The sequence below is a fragment of the Pinus tabuliformis genome, chromosome 9, assembly GCF_031772625.1.
Source record: "Pinus tabuliformis cultivar Carrire ecotype Pingquan chromosome 9, CPIR1, whole genome shotgun sequence".
In the NCBI taxonomy this organism is placed as follows: Eukaryota; Viridiplantae; Streptophyta; class Pinopsida; order Pinales; family Pinaceae; genus Pinus; species Pinus tabuliformis.
This window is the reverse complement of record NC_142307.1, coordinates 1,601,458,351-1,601,470,403: the sequence shown is the minus strand read 5'-3', so window position 1 is coordinate 1,601,470,403 and position 12,053 is coordinate 1,601,458,351.

The following is a 12,053-nucleotide window of genomic DNA, read 5'->3' as shown; positions in this document are numbered from 1 at the left end:
GCTGTCCTGACAAAATAATAACAGACAATGCTGCTGCTTTCAGATCCAAGAAAATGGTGAACTTCTGCCATAAATTTCACATCACCTTGGGCCATTCTACTGCATATTATCCCCAAGGAAATGGCCTTGCTGAGTCATCAAATAAAAGTCTGGTAAACATCATAAAGAAAGTGCTAGAAGAGAACAAAAAGAATTGGCATAAGAAGCTTGTGAATGCCCTATGGGCAGATAGACTAACAACCAAAAGATCAATTGGGACCAGCCCATATGAGTTGGTTTATGGATTAGAGGCCAAATTTCCTTCATCACTAGGAGTGCCTGTTATGAAACTTCTTCAAGAAAGCCAAGCTGAACCAAATGATATGCAAAGAAGAATCAATCAAATCATATGTTTACAGCAAACTAGAGACCAAGTTTTCAGCAGAGTTCAAGTTCTACAAGAAAAATTAAAGAAGGCCTTTGATAGAAGAACTAAGGCAGAAGATTTCAACATTGGTGACAAAGTCCTCAAGTGGGATTCAAGAAGAGAGGATAAGGGAAAACATGGAAAATTTGATTCCCTTTGGAGAGGACCATTTGCTGTCCAAGCAGTACAAGGAAACAACACTTATTTCCTTAAGAGTCTCAACGAAACTGATTTAGATGAAGGTCCTGTGAATGGCAGGATGCTGAAGCACTATTTTGAATATCACCCATAAGTGCAGCCTGAGTTTTCCCTTGTACATATCCAGATGTATATATTATTCTCTGTCAACATGTAAAAATGCAATTTCTCAAAGTTTTCTTAAACTGCCAACAAAAGATGAATAGAATCAGAGGTCTACCAAGAAGAGAAGCACACAATTTTGGCATTTCAAAGCAGCAAACTTCAAGATTGGCAAGAGCAGTCAAGGAGAAAGGCAATCTTACCTGCTGTTCTTGGTCTTTCAAAATGAAACACCACCCCCATGTGGAGCCACTGTTAGCTACCTATACCAATAGGTTTCATATTTCATGATTGGCAATGAAAAGGTCCAAATATGCTCTGCTTTGATGATGCAAAGATCACATATTTCCATAGGAATACAATCTGTGCTTATAGCTTGATGGGGACTCAATTTTGATGGATGGTCAAAAAGTCTAATCTGGATCATGTCATGTTTTAAATTTTCAGTTGTAGAATAGAGAAAGAAGTTTGTCCAAACTATTTAATCTTGGCAGACAAGTAGTTCAGGTAGAGAAGAAAAGGCTCCCAACAGCTTAATCTGGGACCTTGGAAGAAATAAGGGTAGAAGTAGATAGAAAAAAAAAAGAAAAAGCCAAAGAAAAGAAAAGGCAAGTAAGGGTCTGCAAGCCTAAGTGCACCCTCCAAGAAGAAACAAAAAATGCTACGCAAAGTAGCTGGGTAAGTAGATGGGGTTGCAGAAGTGGTACTCATTTCAGATTTAACCTTGATGGTCAATATGAGAAAAGGAAAACAAAGAAGCATGTGTAACTTCCCAATTATCCCTTTTCCCACTCATTACTAACATCCTCTCATCAATTGAATTGCTTAGAAAACTTGATGTTTGATGGTGCTTTTATTCATTGAAAAGCCACATTTCTTGTCTAAAAATTCTTTTCATTTTGATCTACTCCCTAAACTAAGTAAGTTTCAAGTAAACTTAGTGATTTTTCCCCTTCATTCACATATTCCCCCATATTAACTCTAACTCTATTATGTAATTCCCCTATGTTACCCTTTCCCTAGTATTATTAACACCGTGGTGTATAAACCCCCAAAGCATTCTATAAATATCCTCCTTTTAGCATTATAGCTAAATATGTCTGTCTAAAGGGAGACTTTAGTCCACCTGGGACTGTGGTCAACCTTGTCCTGGGGCTGCTCTAACCTCTGGTCATGAGCAACAACCTCTCCCCTAAGCTCTCACCTTCCCTCTGCTCAGAAAAAACCCAAAAATTCCCCAAAAAACCTTGCAAAAAACCCCTCCTACCCATAACCCCCTTTGAAATTATGAAATGACCCAAAAAACCCACCTTTTGGCACTTATCCAAAGTTTCGGCGCGTATATTTGATTTTTCAAAATACATTGAAAAACCTTACAAAACACCATACCCCAATGGTCTTCCGCTAAAGCGCGCATCCCAAAAAATATATTTTTTAAAAATCCCGACCCCTTCCGTATCGCTCGATCACTTCATCAACCCGTCAGCCGTCCGATCGAGCGCCTCTGATCGGACAGCCCTTATACATATCGGGTTGGTCCCCATGCCTGACAGTTAGCGCCCAAGAAAATGACGAAGGGTTACGTCAGTCCTCGGCCACGCGTCACCTTCTCAAGTCTCTCGGAGCGGCCTCTGACAAAACTGGGGCCGTATTGTAAGCGGTCCGAGAAAATAGTTACCACTATTGCACTTACCGCCCGGTTTGCTGGTCCCCTGTCACGCCCACGTCAGAGCCACGTCGCTGCCACCCCACCGTCGCATCACCCCATTCGTCTGTCTCTTCGCTGACATGTCCGCCACTTCAACATATCCATGGACCAACCAGGACCTGCCACATCACCCGGTGACGTCATGCTGACGTCATCCGACTCCGACCCCACCCGATGACGTCATGCTGACGTCATCCCAAAAAGGCGCCAATATGACAAAAATCTATTTTTAGGCCAAAATTTCGTGTTTTTTCTACTTTTGCTGAAAGAGACTGTTGTTATTCCTGCATGTATTTGACGACCATACCAGCGCCAACCTGCACCGTTCAACTCTGAAACTGCGGGCGCCTCTGCCGTACCTGCATTTGCAACTATCAGTGACAATCCGCAAGGTATTTCTTGAAATTATTCTCTGCACCTGGTTTTTTCCAAATTTCTACAAACAAACAGTTAAGGTAGTGTTAAAACACTGAATTCACCGTCTAGTATCCAGTAACCTACAAATATTTCCCTCTGGCAAGACAACAAACAGCTTACGAAACCTGCATTTGACTGAAACAACCTGAATTCACAGGTAGCTCGCGCAATCGTGAGCTAGAAACCTCTGCTGGCTAAATTCACCATAGAAAAGTGCTGGTCAGCCCTGCTATTTGTCTTTATCAATCTGTTAAACAGTATTTCAATTGCTGTGTGCTCAATTCACCCTCTGGTCCCTAAAATTCACACTTTCATTGTAAGGAATCACCTCTGTGTTGTTCTGCTTACTTCAACCAGTTCACCTGCAAGTCAGAAGCTTAATAGACTATGGAAACTCCAATTGCACTGAACATCAAGCCTCTCAATACCCCTCACAGGGAGTTAGAATGGAAAGCTCTGGAAGATATGGATTATCAAATGTTAGATTGGTTTCTAATAGGCTCTAAATATAATATTCAGTTGCTAAACGAGTTGAAAGCCCAGCACCTTAGTGGAGCTGATATCCTAGGGATTTGGGACTCAAACTTGCCCATCTACAACCTCCCCCAGGTAAATCCTATGCCAGAATTGATCCACAGATGCCAGGAGTGCTATGATCCATGCCAAAGAGCTGTTCTCAGCCCCACAGGCTCAATTATGTTCCATATCACCCCAGAGAGCATAAATGAGATGCTGCATTTCCATACTGCAAAACCATTGACCCCCCTCTACATGCAGAACTTGATAAAGAAGGGGACTAAGTTGTCAAATGACCAGATCATCAAAATCAATCAGCTGTTTATACAACCAAGCTCTGAAGCCATCAGAACTCCTCCTATTGGATATGCATACTTAAATGAAATGGGTAGAATGCTAGTGGATTTGATCAGCTATGTCCTAGGGTTCAGGGGAGTGGAGGATGTGGATGATAGTATAATGGCAATGCTATCTATATTCTCTCCTGGAAAGCCTCCAGCTGTACATTATGACTATGCCACATATATTGCAGATAGGATCCATGACCAACTAATGAATCTGCAAAGGGAAAGACTGTTCAGATACACTTCGTACATTTACCATCTATTCTTGTTTTATCAACCAGGCAGCTTCCTCATTCCCCTGAAGCAAGTTAATGCCCAGGGGAATCCAAGGACAGTTGTGTTTTGGACCTCTGTTTTTCATTGTACCTCTGTATCACCATACACATACTGTGAGTTCATAGACTTGTTCATTCATCCAGCTATGACATTATTGTATGGTGTTTCTCCTCCAAGGTTAACTGATGACATGAGGAGAATTCTCCATCTAAACAAAACCTACAGCATTGGTAATTGGTACTTTTACCAACACCACATAGTGATCAGAGTATATGGCTGTGAGTTGAAGCCTTATAGGCTGCCAAGATATGTCCCTATGAGACTTTTTTCCCTAGAATACTTCAGGCAATTTGGGAATGCCGACTACCTCCACTTCCAAAGTAAGAACAAGAAGGCGCATTTGAAGGTAAGGAGCCAGCTGGGCCCTTTCCTATATAACAAAAAAGAGGAGGGATGGAAAGAGGCAAATAGTATCCTAGAGGCCCTCAAACTGCAAACTAGTTTTGAGTGGATACCCTATGACCCCAATCATTTTGTTTCCCTCAGGAGGATAAAATACAAATTGGGTACCTATTCACATATGAGGCTGCCTAAGATTGAGAAGTATGCCAATGCATTGAACTGGAAAAAGGGCACCCTAGAAGAGGAAATTACTAGTGAAGAGCTGCTAGAAAGAGAGACTAGAAATATTCAAAAAGAAGCTGACTTGGAAACTTGTGGACAGGTCCCCCTCTCATATCAAAGACAACTTGGAGCAGCTGCCTCATCCTCAACAACACATCAGCAAGCTGCCATGAATACTCCACAGACATCCAACAAAGGCAAAGAAAAGCAGATGGAACAGCCACCTCCTATGACTGAAGAGCAAATGGAAACACTAGTGCAACAACAAGAAGAAATGATGCAGCAGGAAGTGCAGCAACAAACACAACACCAACAGCAAGAAGAACAAAGACAGGAGTAGCCTGTCCAGCAAGAGCAAACAGTGGAAGCCCCTAAATCCACTGAACAAACTGTGCCTCCAAGGCAAGAAACTTCAGCTGAGGCATCAATCCTCCAAACTCCACAAAAGGAGGATACAAGCAGGAAAAGGGACAGAGAGACTCCCCTTACAACATCAGCAACTCATGGGGAGAAAAGACAGAGAATCAATCCCTTCTCAGAGGAAGGAATGCCAATAGGACAGTCTTTTGGTATGGTCCCACCCAGCAGGGAAGCATCAGCAATTTCCTTTCAACAGGAACAGGATAGAGCAATCGGAGGAGAAGTGAGTTCCTCAAATCAGCAAAGGGAAGGTGGACTCAGTATCAAACATCAGTTCATCGACATTAAGAGGAGAAATGAGCCCATCAAGATACAGTTGTATAACCATCTGTTAAACATGGCTCCCACCAATCAGGAAAGACTCATGTCTGCATATGATGTGCAGGAAGGCAAAATGATCATGAGTCATTTTATGCCAACAACAGTGCAGCCCCAATCTGCCTCTGACTACTTGAGGACTAACCTGGAGGTCCTTGCCAAGGATATCCACCCAATGGATAAAATAGAACTGCATAAGAAAACGGGTGAGATGGTCTATGCTTCCCTAGAAGACCAAACATTGGATAACTACAGGCTACAAAATAGCCTTAACAATACAGCCTCTCAGCTAGAGTTGGAGAGAGCATCATCCCAGGCAAAGGACAACAGAATAAGGTCCTTAGAAGACATCATCATAGAGATTGGGCATGATCCCAAAGATATCAAGGGCATACAAGAGATATTAAAATTGAGGGATGCAGACATGGCAGCTTTGAGGAGAAAGATCAAACTCCCAACCACAATTCACCCTCAAACAGATGATGTTGCCCAGCAAAGGCATGATCAAGAGGCCACAACCTTGTTGATATCTCTATTAAAGCAGCTAATCCAAACTCAAGAAAAACTGGGATAATCAGAGGCTGCAAAAGCAGCACTACAGGCAGCCTTGAAACAAAGAGAAGAAGGTCAAACCTCCCAACCTCCTCCTGAAGTTATCAACCTTGAGGAAGCTCCTCCAACTACTGCTCCTCCTCCTCAACAAACAGAACCAACAGCACCAACTACATCGACAGCTGCACCAACAACAGAGCAGACTCATAGTTTGGATATGCAGAAGCTTCAGAATGAGATTCAAGTCCTGGAAGCTCAAATGTTAGAGCTCAATCAAGCCAAAGAATCTTTGGCTAAAGTAAATGAGAGGTATGATAAGAGCAAATAGAATGTGGCTGAGAAGGAAAGAGATATAAAAGCTCTCAAAAAGAGAATAACTGAGCTTGAGAAAGAGCTCACACTGGATAAGGTGACAGCAGAGCTCAAAACAGTCCTGTGGGCCAATATTGGCCAGTCCATTACTGATCAGTGCCAATTCATTGAGACCATAGATGAACAATCATCACTCATTACAAAGGCAAATAGGGAGATACACAGAGCCAGAGCAAGCCTTGGCAACATGCCTGATGCTGCCAATAGGATGATCAACATATTGAATAACAGGACAAGCTCTCAACTGACCACCATGGGAATTGCTCACAGGACTGAGACAATCTCAATGGTTAAAAGGGTCCTGACATTAAGAAACCTGGTTGGAACATTAGAAAGGAGAACCCAAGATATGCAGACCGAAATCAACAGGTTCATGGACAGGTTTCAGGTATTACAGAACAGAGGCCTCCCCAGCATACTAAGCAGTGTGGGAAGACTGCTTACCCATGAAAATTATGCTAAAAGGGTCAATGCCTTTGCTGCAAGGAGAATTGCAGGACAGCCCAGCACTTCAGCAGAATCAGGGCCATCATCAGGGTAGACTCTATATAATAGGGTGGAAAACCTGTTTTTTATCATGAACGAGATCAATCATCTGTTCGATGTGCCTCCAAATTTCTATAAATATACAGAAGCAGATGAAACCATAGAGGCAATTGTGAAGCACCAGTTGCCCACACAGGAAGTCTGGAACAGATTGACACAGCTAATATTATCAAGCCAGAACCTGTAATGTCAATTTTTGCAAATTTATAAGTGATCATGCACATGGAAAATTTTGGTAGATAAACATACAAAGGAAGGATGAAAGGCTGAGCCAACTCAGCATGGCTATTCGGTCACCACAGCAGCAAGCACAGTCACAGGTGGCAGGGCCGAGAAGATACAGCGCAGGAAACGTAAAGGCACATTTTCCAGCATTAAAGCAAAGCGTTGCAACCGACTCAGTGACCTCCAAAGGTCAAAATATCCTCTGACAGACTTAAAGGGCAGTTATGATGCATTCAAAGCTGTAATAACTTCTCTTCTACTTTGCTGTACGAAGTAATGAAGATATTTCTCTCTCAAATGACTCAATGCCTGAGATATTTTGTATAAACATTTCTATAAAGTCCCCTTTGCATTAGTTTGCAAGGGTTGTTGTGGATTTCATTTCTATATTTATGTTGCTGTACAACTCTCAAAGAAATAACACAAAAGGTGGATGGAATTTCCAAAGCTCTGTGTTCCTTGATGCACTGTGGTGGTTGGCTGAATGTTACAGGATTCCTGCATGTTTCATAGCACAATAAGTCTTCTTTAAAACTCTGTGTTATATGTTTTCTAGTCTTTTACCTTCTTTCATGTTTATGAGTTTTTACACTTAATGGCAAAGTAAAAGAATAGTTCCAGGATTTAATCACAGATTACCCTGAACTCAATCTAAGCTATTATAAATGTTTTCTTCCAGATAGAGTAGATAAGGTGTAATTCTTAATTGCTACACTCGTCAAGCTATATCTCTCACTGTGATAAATATTCTCAGGAATTCAATTTTTCTCCTGAGGCATCTATCTCTTCCCCACACCCCAGCTTAGTGGAAAATTCTTGAATGATTTTCACTGGTTGTTCACATGTCACCATCATAATCTAACTTTGTTATATGAAGTATTTAAATGGCCCTGTAATTTCAGCAAATCATCTCAAGGTTTCTAAACACCTATAGCCACAGACTCCATTGCCCAATGAAATAAACTCATCTGCAGATAGTGCACTTCAAGTACAGAAAGATATCCCTCAACCAAAGCATAAAACCAAACACCCTCATTTCATAGCTAGCCTAAAAAATCTCCACAGAACAGAGACAAATTATAAAGAGAGAGCCCTCTCTGATTTCAGTGTGGCTAAGCACTGTAATCCAAAGATTGGTTAGTGGTTACCCCGGCCGTATTCCCTTAGAGTCAAAGGAAACAACCTGGGTGTTAACAGATTCCATGATCATCCACCTCGCAAACTATCTCCGCCACTTGTCTTTTATCATCCATCGCACCCCATAGAAGGGATTTTTGAAATTCAATACACTTCCCATGTGTACAAGGTGAGATGCATCACACCCTCACCATGGGGCAAGTGAAATGATCCATTTTTGACCCGTTCTGAGTATTTTTTCATGGAGAACTTCTGGGAGATGATGTAATCAGTTGACCTTGTTCTTTTAGGGGTTGGAACAACACCTTTAGGGACTTAGGAGCCCTTAGTTTATGGACATTTATGATTGGGGTTGCAGTGCCCAAAAATGCCTATAACAACAAGAGAGATCTTGCTTCAGAGTTTGAGATGAAGGATATCAGCTTGATGAATTATTTTCTGGGATTATGGCAGGAGGAGGGGAATTTCTTCCTGGGACAAGGGAAGTACATTGTGGATATTCTTAGCAGATTTCATATGGAGAACTGCAAACCCATGTATACACCTATGATCACTAACTCGAAGAAGCTTCATTCTTCTGATTCCAAGTTGGTGGATCCTACTTAGGGAAAATTTCAAAAACCCCCCATAAATTTACATGTATAATAAATGGGCGAATCTCCATGGTATATAGGAAAAATGGAAGGCGATTTTATCAATAATATGATATGTATATATAATTTTTTAGCGAATCTCTCACCAGGCATGGCGAATATTTTACTCAATTATAAAATCTTGTGTTTATTGAATATACAGATGAACTCATTGCATTTCTTTAAAATATCTTTTGAAATCAAAATTACTGAAATTACATATCAATAACCTAGTGGGTGTAGGATAAAATTCACCCGTGCCATTCACAGAAAGCATGAGAAAAAACCTAATACTATATATAAAACCAAGAAAAATTCAAATTCATCACTTCTAGGGACCTCGTAACCACCCTGCCAATACACAAGTATGTTCCTATTTGCAATTAGAAAAACTACCCAACTTACAGTCTGTTTACTCCAACATATGTTGGAAAGTTATAGAAGGATGACTAGTGCAATCAATCCATTCCTTTTAGCCCTGGATTTGATTAAGTTTAAAACAAAAGTATATAAATATACTTGTCCAATGTCTATCCTTTAACCATTCACCTTAAGATGTTTTACAATATAATTTCCTAAGTCTATTTAATATCTTCATTATCATAAAAACCAACCTATATCCATCTTAACTCCACATCTACCACTCTTAGGGGGATGAAATCTATTTATCCCTCTGAGCACTTGGTAGACCTAGAATTAAGATGGATTTAAGATGATAGAATTTCCCCTTTAAATAGTCTATGCTCACATGAATACCATGGTATAACCATGCGTCAATACCATGGGTTATTATAAACCTGGAGCTTAAAAATTACTATTAGTAATTTATAAAAATTAGTAAAATTAATAGTTGATTTTTATTTTATTTTTTATTTTAACCAAGCTAAAATGTTTAACATACATTAAATTACAACATCCATTTTTATTTTTATTAATACTAATATTAGGGTTAATAATGTTTTTTTGCAAGGTATTAATAGCAATCTAGTCCATGGTATGTGTCCCATAATATTTTTACCATAGGTTTCACCTAAATATAACGCATTTTTTGAGTCTTCGTAAATATAAGGTGACTTATGGAGTAAATATAAAACAAAAATTATTTGTTTACCATACCTCTCGTTTATTTATATTTTTATTAATTCACCATACCTCTTTTACAAATATGGTAGTTGGCCCATAGGATTCACTTAAATAAACCTCTTTCTTGAGCCTTCATAACTAGAACAAGGGTTATGGACTAAATATAAAAAGAGGTTTTATTTATTTACCATGCATGTAGTTTATTTATATTTTTATTTATTTACCATACCTTTTGAGTAAGTATAAAAAGAAGTTTTATTTATATACAATACCTCCACTTATATTTTTATTTTTTTACACCCTTGCATGTATATAAGGTGAATTATGGAGTAAATATAAAAAATGTTTTATTTATTTACCATACCTCTCATTTATTTATATTTTTATTAATTTACCATACCTCTTTTATAAATATGGTATTTGGGCCTTTGGCCCATAGGATTCACTTAAATAAAACGTATTCTTGAAAATGGGCAAATGGATTGACTTAAATAAAACCTATTCTTGAAAATGGGCAAATGGAAGGTTGTAACTCCTAATTTCAAGGGCTAAATTTACCTTTTTTACCCTCTCCCTTAAAATAAGGTGGGCTATTTGAGGTGATTTGTAAAAATGTACTATGATACAAAATATTCACCCACTAAAAATTTAAAACCCCTTAATTTCGCCAAAGGGCAAACATTCGCCCCTAAAATTTTCTATGATCCTACTCTATACAGACAATTGATTGGTTATTTGATGTATTTGGTCATCACTTGACCTAATATATGTTAGGCAGTTAACACTATGAATCAATTCATGTTTGAGCCCAGGAGAGTGCACTGGGTGGATGCAAAACACATTCTTCATTACTTGCAAGGGACAGTGGATTTTGGTCTGGATTATAGACAGGGTGATGGAGTGAGACTGGCAGGGTACATGGATTCATATTGCGTAGGTTGTGCTTCAGATAGGAAGAGTACTTCCAGGTGCTATTTTGGGTTGGTGTTATAGACATTTTTGGGCCCTACAACCCCAAACATGAAATGTCCATAAATCAAGGGCTCCTAAGTCCCTAAAAAGTGTTGTTCTAACCCCTGAAGGAACAAGGTTAACAGATTACAGCTTCTCCCAAAAGTTCTCCATGAAAAACTGCTTAGAATTCATCAAATCAGGATCATTTCAGCTGCTCCACTCGCCAAGTGCGTTGCATCTCACCTAAATACACTGCATGAGTGCATTGCAATTCAAAAATCCCTTCTATGGGGTGCGATGGGCGAGAAATGACAAATGGCAGTGTCATTCCGCAAGGTGGAGAGGCAATGGAAGCTTCCAGAATCTTCTCCTGTGACACTTGCCTCACTGAATTCGACCAAGGATGAGTAAGAGATCATCAATCTCCAAGTGGAAGCAAGAACTATCAGAGGTGAGACACTAATAAAATCATGAGCTGATTCATCTCCATTACAGATATCTATATATGGATCCCTCATCCCAGAGATCCAGAGGCTGGAATTTTGCATATTGTAAGGAATTGCTGTTGGTTTCTTGAGACAAACATCAGATTGTTGGGTGATCTAAGCTTTGTTTGAGGTGAAGAGGGGCTTTTTAGCTGGGAGGTTGATGCTGGGTCAGAAAAACTGGTTGTAACCCCTCTTGGCTCTTTCTTGTTTTATCAATAAAATCTATTCAAGTTTTCCTCCATGATCTTGTGTCATTGATGCTTGTTACATTTGTATGTTCAATTTACATCTGATCCTAGATTGCTTATGATTATAGATCTATTTCTTTGTATAGTGCTATGCTTCTGTGATCTTACAGGTACTTTGTGAAGCTGGGCGTGCAAGGGAGCAGGTAGTTAAAGACTATCAAAGAAGAGAGGAATCAAATCAGGAGATTAGCGCAAGACAGAGGTTGATCTTTCTATTCCTCTCTATCTATAATTCACAAAGGAAAAACGAAAGTAGCTTTTCTTTGTTTGTTTCTAAGGCAGCTGTCACACGTTAGTGGGATAGAGCAGTTCTATATAGACACTTTTCCCTGTAACAAAATGGCGACTCCGCTAGGGACGAACTAGTTTGTTTGTGTATCATTCTTTGTTGTCTGTTTCATAAACTTACAGGTAGTATTCGAACTGCATTTGCCATAACAAATGCAAAGTAGATAATTGCTACTTCAATCCATATACTGGATCTGTT